This window comes from Callorhinus ursinus, unplaced genomic scaffold, assembly GCF_003265705.2.
Source record: "Callorhinus ursinus isolate GAN/ISIS: 27379988/994484 unplaced genomic scaffold, GSC_fseal_2.0 scaffold8, whole genome shotgun sequence".
Classification (NCBI taxonomy): Eukaryota; Metazoa; Chordata; class Mammalia; order Carnivora; family Otariidae; genus Callorhinus; species Callorhinus ursinus.
The window spans coordinates 51,101,456-51,120,568 of NW_027397070.1; the positions used below are offsets into that span (position 1 = coordinate 51,101,456).

A 19,113-nucleotide genomic window follows, 5' to 3' on the forward strand; every position below is an offset into this window, starting at 1 on the left:
TAAGCAAATTGTCCAAGGTTACACAGCAAGGAAGTAGAAAAAATGGGATTTGAACCCAAGCCAACTGGCCCTCAAGCCCATACACTAGGCACTATGCTATACTGTCTCTTATTCTATAGCGCTTACTCTCCATTAACCCAGATATATAAAAGAACTACATGCTTCCTGCATAACAATGACAGAAAGTTTGTGTATTGAGTATATTAAGTGGTTGGGTAATACTAGTTAAATGGATTAATTACTGTGTCTCTCAAAGGCTTCAAAAGCATTGCTTGCTTGGGGTTATGAAATTGCTCAGTTATGATTTATCCAAACAACTGTGGTTGAAACAACCCACCCTGGTTTCCTGTGAGGTGGAATGGTTCCAATATTCAGGATAAATACCATCACTTATGTGAGGTTATTCTCTCTTGATTTCACCTATGTAATAATTTGTGCACTGGGGCTTCCCACTCATTACTCATCAGCAGTCCTGTTTAGAACATATGATCAGACAACTGCCCCTCTGAAGATAGAGGCTCTTAGAGTTCTGGTAAGATGCTGTATTTTCTTTATTTCTGAAATAATTATGTTCCTTGGAGCACGGTGTTTTAGATGTTACAGATAATAGAAAGCAACAAAATAAGTGAACATGGACCTCAAAGGACATCTTTCTTAGCCCCTCGTTTTTCTCATTTTCTCACATTATGGATCTCAAACTACCAAAAAAAAAAAAGTCAAAACCAACAAGAACAACAACAAAATCCCCCAAAACCAAAAACCAAGCCTTTCTCGGGCCCTTAAATTTTCTGTGCAAAAAAAGAATCATAAAAGGGGTTATTAAGGATTAAAATTCACAATTAAAAAGAAAGCATCTATATGGGTTCTGACCAGTCCTGAAGTCAGATCCTAAACCAGAAAACGTTACAGTTCCGATCGCTTGAGTAATCCTCCACAGCAGTTGCACTGCATCTTAGCTCTGAAACAGAGACACCTTTTTGCTAAGAGATAATGACAGTTGGCAACATTGTCTTGCCAAGTGTTCCAGTTTGTCCGCTCCATCACTCAGAGCAAAGGTCAGGCAGACTTTTTTTCTGTAAAGGGCTAGAGAGCAAATATTTTAGATTTTCAAGAATCTTGGATGACCCATCATAACTACTCAGCCCTGTTGTAACACAGAGGCAGCTACGGACAATACACAAGTGAACAAGTGAGGCTATGTTTCAATAATACTTCATTTTCCAAAGCAGGCATCAAACTGGATGGGGTAGTCTGTTGACCCCTGATCTAAAGACATCTGAGAGGCTTCTGATAGTCACATATATGTGACGACGACAAATTCCTTACCTAAATATGTATAGATGAGTCCTTCTTGTTCATTCTACCGCCAGTCTTAACACACATCTGTTGAGTTCTCCATTAAGTACCTGTGACCACGTAGGATACGATAGGACATTAAGAACTCATTGTTTCCAACATGTCATTATCTCAGACATGAAACATGACAACAAACAAACATTCACTACCAGGGTCATCTCCACCCCGCATGCACACTGCATTCCTTGTAAGAGCTTTATGCTTTCCCTTCCTTTTGCAAATCTTCCGGACTCCCTGCCTCAGCTGGGCATCGGCTGCCTTCTCCCCTGCTTCCAGACCTCTTTGGCAGTGGACTCCTTGAACTCTAGCCCACATGGTGTGTCACATCCCAGTAATTCTTCCCCAAACCTTGGCTGTGGGTTATTGAGCTGACAAATGTCTAAATGACTGAGATATGATATTTGCAACCTGCTGAGAACCTCTTCTTTCCCTGTACTTTCTGATTTGTAGCTTTATAAGTTTTGTGGAGCAAAGTGAGAAAAACGTTCTTGGTGACAATGGCACAGGAACTTTATGGGGCAGACAAAATTGAAGGGATGTGATATATAGGATTCCTTCCTGCATTGAGGGCAAAAGCATTTATTTATGTCTTAGCCCTCTGAGTGTTGGAGATAACGGATTATGCGATGGGCCGCAGAAAGGAGCATCCTTATGTCCTGAGGAGAATAATGTCTTCTACCACCTGGCAATAGGTTAGGCAGGAACAGGCTATGAAAATCCATGTTCAAAACCATATTAGTATGACTGTGGAAATGGCATCTGTTACTTAAGGATTTTATTTTATGAATTAGTGCTTAGTCCCTTTAGCATCTTTAATATTAGAAATCTATGGAAAACCAACATGAAAAACTCCTAGATGAGTATCAGGTAAATTGTGAAGCCAGAACCTAATGTATCCCAATGCCAGGGGGAATGTAAGATTAACTTTGGGGAGCTGGGATGCTTAGTGACAGCATGAAGGAAGAGCTTTCTCCATTAGCAAGGCCCCCTGATGTGGTACTGTGCCTGGAGTTGTAAGTTCCTAAACTGGCTCAGAAAGAAAGCAGAAAACTGAATGAAGAGATAATTCAGGGAGACAGGAAAGAGGGAGCTGTTAGGAGAGGCTTTGGAGGCAGGAGGTGTAAGGGTTGGCTTCTAAAACACCATAATTTGGAATTAGTGTTTTAATAAGCCGCTGAGATAAAGGGATTGTAGAAAACAGGAGTAAAACAAGGGTAAATTAAGGCCTATTGATGGACGACCTGATAGGAACGTAACAAAAGAAAGTCGACTTCTTTTTCTCTCATTATGCCTACGGTAGCCTGGTATTTTACTGTGTGGTTGATTGGTTGGTTTAGTTTTTCGTTTGCTTGCTTGTTTATTTCTTTATTTACTTACACTTATGCATTACAAGCTTTCCCTATAAAGCAGACGGGCAAACTCAGTCCTCAGGGGCCATCTGGGTAATATGAATAGATGAAGTAGAACAGATTTCACACAATCAGCAATAGCACGAACTCTAATAAACTAGAGAGTGTGTGCCCTCATTTAACAGCATTGAAATTAAATATATTTAAGATGTTAAAATAAAAATAGACCCCATGAAAGTCAAACAAGGTACAACAATGACACACATAGTGTTTTTCATTCCATCTTTAAAAATTCCTTTAGATCTTACCCCTTCATAAAGTTTGAGGAATGTGCTCTCAGTAAGATTTCTGGTGAAGGTACCATTTGGTGTCATTGAGTATCAAATTAAACTCAGCAATCCCTCTTCCAAACTCCCATAAGCTAAAGGTCTTTTCTGTATCTTCTTTTTTCCTTTTATTATAATCTTAAAGTTTGCACAACTCTAAGAGTATACACTTGAGGAACTCAAGAGTTCATTGTAATTATTTTGTTTTAGGTGACAAAACTAAAGCCTATATAGGTAAATAGATTTGCTCAGGATCACAGAGCTAGTTTTTGTTAGAGTTAGAATTAAATCCCAAGTGTCCTAAATCCATAATCCATGCCATTTTACTAATACTGTGTATCACATCTTTTTAAAAGAAAAAAAAAAAGCTCAGAGATTTTATTCTAAACTGAGATAGTATCCAACAGAAAATTCAGAGGATGTGTAAAAATCCGTTTTCTTCTTCTTATTGGCCATTGAGGGGTCAGATCTATACCTCTCTATTGCACTGGCCACTAGGGGAGCTAAATGGCAAAACAATTAGTGGGTACTAGGAGTGATTTGTGGTACAGACTCAACCAGTGTATGCTCTAGTGATGAGTTGTTCGTGCTATCACCTTCCTGCACCGAGGATAGATGACTAGGCAAACTGGAACTACGGTTCCAAAGCTCACATGTAAAACTAGTGTCATGCCATGCCAAAACTTATGCTTATCCATGGTGAAATCAGGAACGTCAGGACAATATATATAGAATTTCACAAAGTTAAACTTATAGAATTGCCCTATATTCTGAGATTGCATCTTCCGGTTTTTGATGGTTAAATCAATGTCTTTCCCAAAAATAATGTTTTGTCATGGTTTGTAGTATCTTTAATTAGCAAATAAAAGTTGGCAACTGGATATTAGTCCTTCCCCACAGATTTTTCCTTTAAATTTTACTGGTCTCTGTAAAAACAAGTAGACCAACATCCAGAAACCGGAAAATGAGATTTCAAGTATTACCTATAATGGAACACTAGATTTAATAGATTTTGAAGACTAAAGACCAAAATCTAAAATTTTATTATGAACTAGATGATCTTAAGATCAAGCCACTTATTTCACTGAGGCCCTAGGACTTTATTCTACATGTAGGTCACTTACATATAAAGATAGTTTTTGAATCCCAGCACAAAGAGATAGATGAAAGGCACAAAATAGAATGGGAGATTCCCAAAAAATTCCAGAATAAATGTTATGAGAAAACCAAAATCAGTTTATAAACATAAACATACTTAAAGAAAAATAGAAATGTTTAAGGACTGGAATCTAAATTAAGATTTTTTTCCATCTGAACCCTCATAGCAGAGTAGAGAGTTATTTTGCCATGCTGAGTTAATCTACATTTGAGCTAATGTGATCCATCTTTGTGTCAAAAGGTCTTAGTCCCCAGCCAAAAGAAAGGATATGATCTATACTAAAGGCAATTTACTGGATTGTATCTATGGTTCTCGTCTCCTACCTTTTCTATCTCTTGGCTCATCTATACCAATAACCTCTTGCTTAACAGAATTTATTATCTAAATATTGAAAATATTACACTTAATTTAGCCTAATAAAGAGCCATGCCAAGTATACTGAGTGTTTACTGGAAGTCAGAGGTTTGATGTCCTGAATCAGGTATAAGGATTAGATCATCAGTGCTGATCTTTAAGTGGTGGCCAGTGGGTAATTTTTATTTTGTTATTCATACTTCAGAATTTCTATGTAGAGTATGTATTTGTTATCAGAAAGTAAGGGGACACACACACACACACACACACACACACACACACACACACACACAGCTATATTAGAAGGCCAGCAAGGGAAATCATGGGAATATTTAGACACAGGAACTCTGCCAGTCCAGTAATTTGGAAAAAAAAATAGTGAATTCCTGCTTTTCCCATGAGTTTGAGTTAAGTCCATGGTGTAAGGCTCTGCAAGGAAGGTGCTGGAGGAGCTCAAGAGGATGATGATGATGATAGGTAGGGGGCTCTGTATAGCTGAGCACACACCAGTTCTCGGAGGTCAGTCCTGTTCATCAAGTGACAAATGGTCCATGGATGCACCCAGGTGGTCATACCACAGCAGTAGGCATGAGGTAGCCTGTAAATGACCCATTACCAGAAAGTTTAAAATCTGTGCTCGGAAACCAGAAACACAGATGGGATGTGAAGTGGCCTTCAACAGGCACTTGGGAATATGATTGATTTTATATCCCAGCGTTTAGGTGCTGTGTAATCTCTGCTGCCTGATCACCCTCAGCTGTACATCTGCTTGTCAGAGGGAATACATAGAGGAGAGGATGCAGTTGCAAAGGAGTAATTAAAAACTTTGCATTCCTCTGTCTCTACCTCCCTCTTCTTCCTTCTCTCCCTTAATAGGATGTCCAGAAAATTAAACCAGCTGTAGATTAATTGAGACTCTCTTCCTTGTAGGGAACATCTGTCACTGCTACTAGGGAGGTTATATGAACGAATTAAAACATTTGATTACCTTGAGTCCAAAAGAATGCTGTAGTCTCTTCAGTCATTAGTTTATCAGAGTTTTTTTGGTGGTTCTTTTTTTTTTCTTTCACGTGCAACTTATGACTGTAGTCCTTCCCTGAAGCTGTGAGGTATTTCAGCAGATGTCGTTTTTCCCTATCTCTACCTTTTCTCTTGTGCAAGGGGGAGAAAGCCCTCAACAAAAGCAATTTTGGAGATCAACAGAATAGGTCTCCATCATGAACATATTTTTAGAAACAGCTGGTAAAACAAATGGTCCAAATGTGATGCCTGGAGCATAGCTATTCAAACAACACGGTTGTTTAAAGATAAAAGCAACCACTTTTCAATATCCACACACTTAGATTGAAGAGATGGGAGAGCTTGCTAAGACTTTCTGATTTCTATTTTGTTTTCTGGGACAACGCCTTTTGCTCTTTTGGTGGTGTTAGTGTGTGAATATTACAAGCTTCCCATCAAATTGTTAAAATCGTGACTATCACCACAGATAAAATATTTTTGAATTTCCATATAATGGATTTTTAAAATTTTGTTTTATGCTTCTGAGAACGTCCCTTTTTGATAGCATCTACGTGTAGTCCAAAAGAACGAACTGGGAAATCGCTGATGTCCTGATGCTATTGCTGATCTTATAACCCATGTTTTGAAAAAAAGCAGTGCTACTAAAGGACAAACATTTGTATTTGTAGCCATTAAAAAAAAAAAATCTAATTTCACTTTCATTGGCCACATTCAGAGTCTGCTTTATGACCTTCCCTTGTCGTGACTTCATTTGTTTACTGAATTGTTTTGTTCTGGAGCCACTGCCAAATGCTATTACACAGCTTCCTTTATCACACCGATTGGTGAAATAATTCTTTATTATATTTTTCATGGTAATTCCAGTTTTCAAATTACTTATGGATTCTCTCCAGGTCAGGCATTGCGTGAAGGCTGATTTGTTATCATTGAACTTGATAAACGAGTGTTCACCTTATCAGTTGCCATTCATGTTGACTTTTTCCTATACTTTGTTCACTATGGTTTTATTTTCTTTTAAGAAAATGGCAGAAGTAGTGCCTCAAGCAGGGGTAGTTAGTCATCACGTTGTTCTTTGTGGGCTCTTACCCACTGGAGAAAGTCTCCCTTTTAAAATCATGCACAGAGAATGATCTTCAGTAGATCCCTCTCCTCACTACCTCGCCCATCCCGTGGGGCGCAATGCTTATTCCATAGATAGACCCAAGAAATTTGAAAAGTGCTTCACTTATTTTTTTCATTAAATAAATATAAGAAAAGTATCTTTTCTATAACCCAGCACATCCACAGCAGGCCTCTGCTATTTCACCCCAAACTTACCTACTTGATGCATAGTTTCGATGTTAGGTAGGGTAGTTTGGGACTGATTTTTTTTTTTTCCTTCTATCATGCTGGTCCTGGAAAACATGATCATAAATACAACCCAGATTTTTATTTTTAATTTTATGATGTTATGTTAGTCACCGTACGGTACATCATTAGTTTTTGACGTGGTGATCCACGATCCATTGTTTTCGTGTAACACCCAGTGCTCCGTGCAGTATGTGCCCTCCTTAATAAAACCCATCACTGGGCTAACCCATCCCCCCTCCCCCCTCCCCTCTAAAACGCTATTTGTTTCCCAGAGTCCATAGTCTCTCATGGTTCATCTCCCCCTTGGATTTCCCCCCCTTCATTTTTCCCTTCCTTCTCCTAATGTCCTCCCTGCTATTCCTTATGTTCCAGAAATAAGTGAAACCATGATAACTGACTTTCTCTGCGTGACTTATTTCACAGAGCATAATCCCCTCCAGTCGCATCCATGTTGATGTAAAAGTTGGGTATGCGTCCTTTCTGATGGCTGAGTCATATTCCATTGTATATATACAACCCAGATTTTTAAAAATATATGTATCCTTATCTTTATACACTTGCACTAAAGCATCAATCAGTAACTTTCATGGATGGTTCTTTTGATGTAAAAATAACTCCATATTGGAGTTATAGATCCTCTAGCACTTGTCACACTGAAAATCTGAACATGAAATCCGCATATGTGTGTGTTTTAATATCACCATGACCGCACATCATACATACACAAAATTGCATACACATACATCTACTTACTTCCTCAGAGTTGTTGTTGTTGTTGTTTAACTTTTGATTTTCAAATAATTTCAGAGCTGTGACAGAGCAGGGGTGGAGGGTTAGGAGGCAGGGTGAGGACAGGGAAACCTCTGATGAAATGATATTTGAGCTGAATTATGTGGGATAAGTGGAAGTTAACTGGGGAAAGGAGAAGGGAGAAGCATTTGAGCTTGCAGGAAACTTCAAACATTAGGAAAAAATCAGTCATCTCTGAGAGGGAGTCATTTGGGAAAAGCAACTGTCTCAGAGGATTTTATCTAAGGTATAAGAGAAAGAACCTTCACATAAATAGGCGTTGGTGTCCTTTTACATCTCTGGGTGAGCAGAGATGAGAGTGAATTTAGTGACCCTGCAGTGTCCCTTGGTGGGGAGTGAGCAGGCTTTGCGAAGAATGGACCTATAGTGAGTAAAATGGTGTGGTCACCAGAGAAATGTAGACTTCAAAAAAAAAAAAAAAGCCATCTGTCATTTTTGGTACACTGATTCCTACCAATAAAGAAGAAGGTGACAGGAGTATATGTCTGAGATAAGAAGTGTCACCAAAGCCATTTCCAGGGTCTTAAAAGTCTTAGATGACACTTTACATTTCAGTGTATGATTGTGCATTATTTCTTCAAACACATGCAACTTGGACGTGAGAGACTTAAGACCACATGCAAATTCTAGGCTTTCTTACATCTTGCAGAGACTCTGAGTGAATTAGTCACACAACAGTTTTTTAAGGCAAATAGACATTGCCTGAAAGGATTGTGCTGGAGATGAGAATTGCATATCGGTGATGGTGGTGAGGAGGTAGAGCCAAGTATCGATCTCCGTATAATTTACACAGTTCCGCATTTCCCCACTACCACCCTCACCACGACAGCCATTATCGGTTAAGTCACTGAATATGTGATTTTAAAGTTACTGATCATTTCCCGGTGTGATTAATGATTTTGAAGGAAGTAGTTTGTACATGCTTTGTTTTTTTAATACTTGCTCCACCATAAAAATTTGCTTGTGCTTCTACAGTTGGGAAAAAAGAAAAATTCTTTGTACTAAGACGTACAATAGTAATAATAATGTTTTCTGTTTATCACATACATTTTATTATAATTTATAATTATAATAATTTATAATAATTATTATTACTATCATAAAAAAAATGCTCTTTTTCCAAAAAGGAGATGATAGGGGATCTATTCCAGAGTGTCCAGAACAGGACTTTTCAAAGTCACATCTTAGATTGCTAACAGCACCTCAGTACTGGGTGGGAACCAAGTCTTCTTTCTGTCAATTGAAAAATAGCTTTCCTTTGTGTCTGTCATTGCCCATGTGTGGCTCACCTTCTGGTTATAAAAATCCATTTCTTCTGCTGCCTGTTGCACTTGATAAGATTACTGCTGATTATTGTTTAGATTTTTCAGATTTGTTAAGTGACAGAGCACATTTTATGGAAACAGGAACCAGGAGCCATGAAGAGCAATCGTGGTGGCCTGAATCAATTATAAATGAATTGTTTTATTGCCCACACAATGATCAATATTTGTGCTGCCACAAAAGCTTGCTTCTAGCCCCTGAAAGAAAAAAATATATATATTCAGCTCTATGGGCTAACAGACTTCTCTGAAGTTTTCTTCACAGAGAGAGATTGCTAGTAAGCATCTTTTTCAGTAGAATAGAGCTGAGTTATGGTAACAACATCATTTACCACCCCAGCCTTCCGTGGCCACAGAACCCAATGACTTCTTTTTTTAAATGAAGGTGTCTGCATATCCACAGTGCCACTGTTCTTACAATGCATTGCTTCACTCAACACACTCCGAAAGAAGAAATTGTACCGGCACCTTCAAATTCTTCCACTTCCTCCAAGCCAGGCTTGTTTATCTGTCTGCAACACACTTGGAGAATTTGAAAGACTAGTGATGAGGTTCATTCATGCTGTAAAAATGTGTCGAGCATCATGACTGCTTCCTTCACAATGGCCTGGCATGGAAGGACGGAGAAGGCCATTGTTACCACACAAATGACTGTTGATTTGCCTCCTGTATGGCTTGCCCAGGGACGTTGCATCATTTTAAAGTTCCAGGGAACATTTATGTCTGTAATGTTTCAGTTGTAACTTTGTGAGACTCCTTAATAAGCTTTCAAAGGATAAGTCTGGAATCCAGAAATAGTTCATTCTATTTCAGGGCAGGGGGTGGGGTGGTATTGCTTTATACGTATGTAGGATCCTTTATCTAGCTATGGGGTTTGGATTCAGGCTCAAGAAGTGGGTTTGGGAGTCATGCTCCTTTGGCTCTAGATAATGAACAAAATGCTTTTATCTGTCAATTTGAGAATGGGAGCACCTTTATTTCTGGAATTACCCTCAGTAAACCACAAAATGTATGATAGAGAGCCCAAAAGAACAGCTTGACCTGTGAATGTTTTCCTTCTGCAAGTACTCAACCAGAAAAGGAGGCTAGTGGCATGCACTCCGAAGGAGGCCTTTTATAGAGCCTGGAACTTAGAGACAGCCCACAGGCCTGAGGGTCCTCCCAGACCCTTGCCTGATGTCACTTGCCAGAACCAGGGAAAGGAAATTTTTTTTTTTTTAGATTTTATTTATTTATTTGAGAGAGGGAAAGGGACCTGGAGAAGCAGACTCCCAGCTGAGCAGAGAGCCTGACATGGGGCTCGATCCCAGGACCCTGAGATCACAATCCGAGCCATAGGCAGACGCTTAACCGACTGAGCCACCTGGGCACCCTGGGAAAGGAATTCTTGGTTTATTGTTCGATGGCACAGATCATCTCAACGGTGGAGGAGAACTAGTCTTCGTGTCCCCTTTATATAAAAACTCTTATTTACCAGAGTTGGGGTAAATAGAGACACAGGCAAAGTAACTGCTCCATTTTGTCTTAATGGACTAAAACCACCTTGGTCCATCGCATACCTCCTAACTCATTTGCTCTGTACAGGAGACTTGCTCAGTTAACTATTCAGGCAACTTTGTGAACCTTCTGTGTCGTCTGGCGCAAGGCATTGTTGATCGCTGTAAGCCACCTATTTTTAGTCCTCTCCTCATTTCTTCACACTGATGGATGAAATGGGAAGGAGGTTGAATAAGCTCACTTTTTTTTTTTTGATGACACAAATATTAAATTGACAGATACACTCCTAGGAGGTTCCAGTCCATTTCAGGAAAGTGTTGATATGAGGTCTTTACGGGTCAACAGTCCTATTAGAGAGAGGGAGACCACTGGGGAATCATAAGGAAAAGAAAAATGAGGGAAATGTCTGGATTCAATAGGAAATTGGAAGTGCTAAGAGCATTTTAAGAAAAACGCTTGCTTTTTGACCAGCTGTGTCTTTTTGTTCAAAGGGACAAGAAACTTAATACTTTCTCTGAAGTATAAGAGAACTGCAGACCTATCTCCACAACTTTTTTCTCTTTTACATAATTTTGCCGTCCCACAAAAGCTCGCGAGTGCGTGTTTTCACATGGGAACTGGTCATACAGGGTGTTAATGCAGAATTGGGTTGGGCTCGGTATTCCACACATGCAGAGTCGGAAAGCTCCTCCTCTGGGTAGACGAAGGTGTGTGGATTGCCCTGTGTGTTCCATCCATGCCTCCGGTGAGCTCACGTAATCCAGAGACCTGAGGATATATCCACAGATTCCTTAAATACCAGGCTGCTGGGGGCCTAGATACCGTGTTTGGCTTTATTTTTATGTTATTAAACATGGGGTTTTTCTAGCTTCACTTAACACATCTGGAGGATGAAGCTATTTCAGTCAGGCACAGCTCTGCCACTCTTAGAAACATGGAGGATGGATTTCCTTGTTGGTACCTGCTACTCACGAGAGACAAAAAACTGATAATTTGGCTGCTGGCAAAATTCCATGGCAATGGCTAATAGAGAGTTCTGGAAAGATGCCAACAGCAGCCAGATTGCATGAAGATTGCATGAAGTACTTAAACTATTCTTTAAGATCAGTTCTGCAGTTGGGAACTTGAAATCAGCCGCAGAGCCACCTTCTAGTTTCCAGCCTACTCTGTTCTGTGTTTCTCATGTCTTCTGTCATTTCCCCCAAATATTATCCCAAAATGAATTCTCTCTGTGTGTCTCTCGCACACAGACATGCTTATGGGAAAATGTCATAGCACTTTAGAATTTAACAAGCACTTTCACATGTGTTATCCCTTGCCTTGTACAAATATTAATGATATGATGATATTACCTATATTAATGATATTCATGGCTCAAGAGAAACACTAAAGGAATCGTAGTATGGACTATCTCCTAAGTTGCATGTAGACCATGGCAGGAGGGGAGAGCTAGGTATCACAGACCTGGGCTGTAGCCCTGGCTCTGTCACGCAGTGTCTTCCTAACCTTGAGCCTATACCTTAAATTCTCTGCAATGTGGTTTCTTTACCTTCAAACCAGTGCTTCTAAACTGAGGGTGATTTTACCCCTAGGAGATATTTGACAATGTCTGGAGACATTTTTTTGATTGTCACAACTGGGAAGATGCTATTGGCATCTAGAGGGTAGAAGCCAGGGATGTTGCTAAAACTTCTGAGTACACAGGACAACTCCCATAAGAGATAATTATCCAACCCAAAATGTCACTAATAACGAGGCTGAGATACCAGCTTCAAGATGTAAAATAATGTCTACCCATTCATCACAGGAATATGATGGGGCTCAAATATATATGACAACATAAAGTTGCCTTCCATGTCTGATATTAATACTGTTTGGCATTGGGCATACAGATACCACAATTGAATCTAGAGAAGAAAATGGATTTATTCTCCTAGATTAAAAGTCATTAATGAAACTATCAGATTAAAATACATTCAATACCTGCACTAAATCTTGCTCCATAATTGTGGTTTTAAACCAATTCTCTAAACATAGGAGAAACAAGGAAAAATCTTAGAAGAAACCTACCATTCAGTGACTAATATAGATAAAGGAAATTGGAATTCATGCAACAGACTTTTCTATTACCATACAGTTATAACACATCTTTCCTAATAGAAGCAAGCTTAAAATAATAAGTTGTTTGGATCACATTAATTAACATTGAGCTCTATTAGATTTGCACCTGAGGTTGGGTTCATTTTACCAGTACTGATGAATATCAAACTTAACAATATCTAGCCACATTATATTAGAATAAAATATGTTTTACATTGAAGGCAAATTTTAGACTAGACTCTTAATGATCTTTTATATTAACTCAGATAACTAGAGATATTAAAAAAATGAATTAAATTTCAACGAGCCGAACTACAACATCAGCTGTAATAGTAATGAGAATTAATCCTTTTTGTAGCTTTTATTGTGCAGTGGCCTTATATGTATATATAACTCTGGAGTTTACAGGTCATTTTTACAGATACTGTTTCTTTCCTTATTTTTGCAATGTAGTCCTCTTAAAATTTTAGCTTGAGATCCATAGACAAGATCTGAATATCTTCACAGAATTTTATTTACATGAGCATTTTTATTGGGAAAGAGCATGAAATCTTTATCAAAATTTCAATAAGCTTTGTTATAAAAAAAAAAAAATTGGGAGATCACCCTTAGGATAAAGGCTCATCTTCTCCTGAATGCTCCTTTTCACCAAAGTCCTCCTTAAATCATATTGTATTTATTCAATACTAATATATTAGCAGATCATCTCTAGAGGTACTAACATATCAATAATTTTAAAATTCTTAATTGACATAGACACAGATTTTTTTAAATTTAAGGATGCAGATCGAAAGCTCCGCCATATAGCTAAATTGAATAATTATGCAAATGCATCACAATATTATTTAATTGGACCTTTTGGAATGAAAATAAGCCAGGTGTGCAAAACTCTGCAATCTGGAACAACCATTCTAACATATATCTGCCAAGTCACAACATCTTGTATGTAAACAGGCAGGAGAAAACAGCTCTGGCTGCCCTCACAAGAAAATATCCATGAAAAAGCATGTAATTATAATACATACAAATTCCCACATTGCTTGTCATGGAATTTCCACTGTATACAAACAACTATATAAATAGACTGGAAATCCAGAGAGTTGGTAGTTAAATAAACAGAATTGTCCCACAGCCACCAATAATAGTAACAAATGCCATTAGTTCTTAAGAAACACAACCAAGAAAACACAGAAATCCAACATTTCTTGCTACTTTTGAGATTTGAAGTGCCACTGGAAAAGCAAACTCCCATTACAAATGCTGACATTCCACCCAGAGCCCATTCTCCTCATTTTCTTATTTCTATCTCCACCACCTTTCTCTCATCCAATAAGAGATTTCAAGTACCACTCTTATAACTGCTAAATGAGTTACCTGCAGTAAGGTGCCTGATGTGATTCTCGTGGAGGACCCAGTTCTCTTAACCTTTCCATTTCTTGAACTAACACTTTAACTGAATATTATTTGCTGCTCAGCTTCTCAGCTAAAATGCAACATTTTCCATGAAATATCACTGTTGAAAATATCATGTGTATTGCTCAAAACAGAGCCACATATCTATACTTGTTTATGTTCCAGTAAAGACTATAACATGCAACATAACATAAAAGGAGCTAAATATTTTGACAAGTGTGTTCCAAATCAATACTAAATAATTGAAAGTTACAAAGTCAAAATCAAGACCAGAAAAGTTTGTATTCATTCCCAACCATACTTCACCATGGCTTGTAGTAGCCAGATTCAGAAACCCTTTATTTTTCTTTGGCACATTTCTCTTTTCATACCCTATCTTCTTCAGGGGACAAATAGAATCATGTTAACTTTCCCCAAACACTGAAAACACCTTCTAGAATCCCTTTCAAAAGTAAAAATGTTCTTTGTGGTTCCATGCCCAGAGTGACAAAATAGGAAGCCAGGTCCTTCTCCAAACCTGCCATATGCACTTGCCACCCCATGGACTTTGAAAGTCAGGCTACATAACTGTTTCATTTTGAAGTATTTTCCTATGCACCATAACACTTTTTCCTTTTAATGATATATAAGAATAAATAGTACTCTCAGAATAGTTCTTTTTTAACTTTGAAAAAATCCAACATCTGAAGATTTGGGTTTTGATTTCTTTCTTTTTTTTTTTTTTTAGATTATATTTATTTGTCAGAGAGAGAGAGCACAAACAGGGGGAACAGTAGGCAGAGGGAGAAGCAGGGGGCTTCAACGTGGAGGGGGGCTCAATTCCAGGAGGCTGGGATCATGACCTAAGCCGAAGGCAGATGCTTAACTGCTTAACCGGCTGAGCCACCCAGGCATTCCCAGATTTTGATTTCTCCTTGTACATTCTTTAGGCCTCTGTTCCAGGATTTATGGTTACCTTTGCTCAGGGGGAGCCCCTTTTTGGCAGAGTCTTGGCTTCTAGGGGGTAGAAATGTAGTGTGTAGGATGACATACCAGATGACACAGTTGAGGGATTGAATGGAAGACATTTGTGGCAACTAATATAATTATTCAAATTGGAATGTGGCCATTGTTCTAGGGTTCATATTTTTCTTTGTAAGCAACATGGATGGGGGTTCAGTGTAAGCATAGGTAGTTAGAATTTCAACACTAAACCACATCCCTGCAAGGGGCAAGTGGGTTTTGTTGTTGATGATCATAATAGTTACACAAGAAATTTGACGGTGATGGCAGGGGAACATCACCGTATCAGACTTGGCCACTGTTAGGAGGATGCAATTCAAATCTTGCCATGCATGGAATAGCCTAGCTTATCTGTGGATGGTTATTTAAAACTATATAGTAAAATTTCAGTCAGAACTCAGTACTCTGCAATTGATTTCCAAGTTCTCATAATTCTACATTATTGGGGTAGAATGCTTTCTAGTAAGATTTCTTTCTAATGTTGTATAGAGAAAAGCAGAACAAATGTAGTTATTCTTCTCAACAGAGTTCAACTGGATGCTATTAATGGTTCAAAGAATTTGGAATGAAATGGTTTTGTGCACTGAAAGAAACCCACTGGTAAATGGCAAGAGGCTAAATGCAATCCATGGCTATTGCTTTAGTAGTCCATGCATTGCCCACTTTGCCTTCCCAGTTTGCTTTCTTGGAGCAACCAGTTCCATGTTTAAGACCAGAGGGACAGGCCTGAGTGTTTCTCATTGAAACTCTTGCCAGTTGACATTGGATGCATTTTTAGGTTGTTAAAACCAAGAGCCCTTCTTCAGCTAGGAAATTGTACACTTTTATTGTCAAGTCTGGCTCATGAGAAAGTTCCTCCCACTATTCTGGACAACAAATAAAACCAGCCCAAAAGACAGAAAGCCACGTGTGGTGCTTCCTAACTATGTTTTCCAAAACCTATGTAGCTTTCTTTTATTTGGCCACCATTATAATTTGAGCTATTCAACAGAGAAAGAGCTGCTTATAGCTTTAGAATACAGGTGGATAATTATTGCCATGCAGTCTCAAAACACCTTGGGTTGGGAGCTCCAGAGAACTTCATATATTTGAACATCAGCATAATACAAAAGAGAGACATAGAGTTTTCCAAAGCAATAAAAGTCAGTTGTGCCCAGCACTTTCTTCTAAAAGCTGGAGTTGCTAGATTGAAAATTTGTCAGTGTTTATGTAGTAGCTAAAACAAAACAAAACAAAAAAACCTCAAAACCTGACCCATTAGCTCCTATGTTATCTCTTTTGGTTTACTGTTCTTTTGCTGTCTGGTTTCCATAATGGGCCCTTACAGTGGCTAATCTGCACAGGGGGCATCAACTTTTAAACCTTAATCCTTAGATTACTAGACTCCCCTCTATCTCTGATCAATGTCCCATGTATCCAGGATAATACTCTTAGCATCCTATCCTAGGATGTTGTCATCTCACTGCAAGAAACACAGAAATTATTTCCCTTTCCTAGGACCCACTAAGGAAGGAGTGTTGTGAAGTGGTTATGTAATTGACTTTTTTTTAAAGATTTTATTTATTCATTTGAGATAGAGAGAGAGAGAGAGAGCATGAGCAGGGGAAGAGAAGCAGGCTCCCCGCTGAGCCAGGAGCCCGATGTGGGACTCGATCCCAGGACCCTGGGATCATGACCTGAGCCAAAGGCAAACGCTTAATGACTGAGCCACCCAGGAACCCTGCAATTGACTTTTGATTCTTAAGAGAAAAGGCAACGTAAGAGGTGCGCTTCCATTATGTAATGACATAGTGTTAAGTGAATGGTAATCACAGTCATTTAAAAAATGTTTGTGAAATGATCTTGTTCACTTTGGAACAGTTTTGAGCTCTAATAGGAATAGCGCTTAACTTCCTTAAGTCATTAGTTATCTCAAAAGATCATCTTATCCAATCCCTATATTTTAGAGGCAATAACTCTCTGGGGCACAGAAAATTTAAGTCACTTACTTGAAGTTACATAATCAGTAAGATTGTCTCCACATCCTGCTTCCTAATGTTATATCTCCTCTAGCAAGGTCAAGAGAGCTTACTTTCTCAACGTTTTGCTTGTTAGTATGATGTATAACCCAGGGCGGGGGGTGGGGGGAAGACCCAGCAGCATCAGATTTTACTCATCTTCCTGGCTTCTCTGGAAGCATATTGGATAGCTATTCCCATCTCTTTCTCCCTCATGGCTTTATTCTTTGGGCCACTAATAGTGAACACCATTGCTTTACAGTTATTTTTTTCACCGCTGTAATTCTCTGATGTCACTTTCTGTAAAAGTATCACAACCGAGTTATTCTCTAGAGACTTCTACATAGTTAAGTCCTTGCTTTTAGAGTCTTTAAAGAAATGTGTTAGGGACTGTGGGTTAATCAAAGCTCTTCAAATATGAAGGTTCTTTAGAAGTTAAAATGCACAGACATTTTCCAACACTTAAGCTCTGCATGCAGTATCTTTGTGTCTTGATTTATGCCCATTGGCCAGATCTACAGGGTACGTTGGGAAATGCCTTTTTATTTTGCAGTAATTATTTATTCATTGCTTATCATGTGCTATTGCCACATTCCTGTGACTCCTCTTTCACTGTCTTTAACCATCTGGTCAACACTACCCACAAACTTAAGTAGCAGTGACCTAGGACAATTGTCCACTATGTGTTCCTGTCATGTCCATATCTTGGCTGTCCTCAACAAGACTGAAAAGAAGAAACCCCAGGGCTTATTCAGAGTACTTACATAGGCTATTCGTAACTAGAAAGGTAACTTGATCGGGGTTGTTGCATATGGCTTTGCATGCCTTGCATTGCTTAACTCCAGGGGATACTATTTACATAGACTGTGAGAGGAACTGCATCCCCTCGAGAGTTGTGTAAAGAAATAGCCCGATGTTCAAGCAGACAGATGCATGCCTCAAAACAGTAGGTTCTCTTGTTTCTTGTTGAATATTTTCAAGGAAACAAGACACACCCTTATCTGCAAGGAAAATCTGGGTTGAGCTAAACAAAGATAAAAACAAAACTGATATGATAAGGACAAAATGATTTCTCTTAGTTTTTATGATACTGCTCCAGCCCTAGGCCTTCTTAACCCAGTGTATATTTCCATTGCCTCGTGCCTTGCCTATTTGCCCTTTAAAGTAGGAGAGAGTGGTGATGACCTGCCACCATCAAAAAACTCTGCTTAATCATTTAACATAGCACATGATAAGCAACCAATAAATAATTACTGCAAAATAAAAAGGCATTTCCCAACGTACCCTGTAGATCTGGCCAATGGGCATAAATCAAGACGCAAAGATACTGCATGCAGAGCTTAAGGAATCAAATCATTTAATATTTCTGGAAGTAAATGTGTATGTTTGTATGTATTTTTAAAAATGCTTGTATATGTAATGTCTGCTTCAATGGATTCAACATCCAGTGAAGTTTATCTCCATTTTACAAATAAGAGTTTATGGCTTACTCAAGGTCACAGAGGGTGGATCACAGCTGGGACTTAGTTCAGGTTTTTTCATTCTAACAAATGCAAGGATTTTCCTAGTTAGCTGTTTACAAGGGCTAATATATTTTGTACTGAATAATATATAATTAAAAAAAATCAGTTTTATTGTTTTCTGCAAGAGGGACCCACAAGAGCCCAGCCTTAGGCCACGTGATTTTGTAAGGACAGTACTTGGTACTTACTGAGTTTTAAGTTTCAACTTACAGTACTATCCATCCATCTGAAAAAACAAATATGACCTTTTAGCGAATAGCATTGGGGGAAACATTACTATAGATTAATACTACGAAACAGGAATAAAATTAATGAGCGAATGTTCTAACAGAGTTACTGCATGTGAGCCCATTACACTTCTGCATAAAGACAGAGATTGTAAATGGGTTTCCAGGTTTCAGCATGCTGACTTTCTTAATTAAGTGTGGTACAATTGCTAAAAGTGAAGCCTTTAATGTTTCTCAAATCTTTTAAGATACCTCATATGGTCATCACATGTAGCATGAAAACTTAAAAATCAAGGAACACATCTATC

The 19,113-nt window shown here is 38.6% G+C and overlaps 1 protein-coding gene and 1 long non-coding RNA gene across 15 annotated transcripts in view; one reads left to right on the forward strand and one right to left on the reverse strand.

Moving 5' to 3' along the window:
- Positions 1–19,113, forward strand: part of NRXN3 (neurexin 3) — a 1,564,009-nt gene that overhangs the window by 1,518,584 nt on the left and 26,312 nt on the right. The window lies entirely within an intron of this gene.
- On the reverse strand, positions 1,333–9,183 carry LOC141373291 (uncharacterized). Its single transcript, XR_012379108.1, has 3 exons — positions 9,014–9,183; positions 6,882–6,958; positions 1,333–1,406 (listed from the first exon to the last, which is right to left on the reverse strand). It is a non-coding gene; the product is annotated as an uncharacterized lncRNA (long non-coding RNA).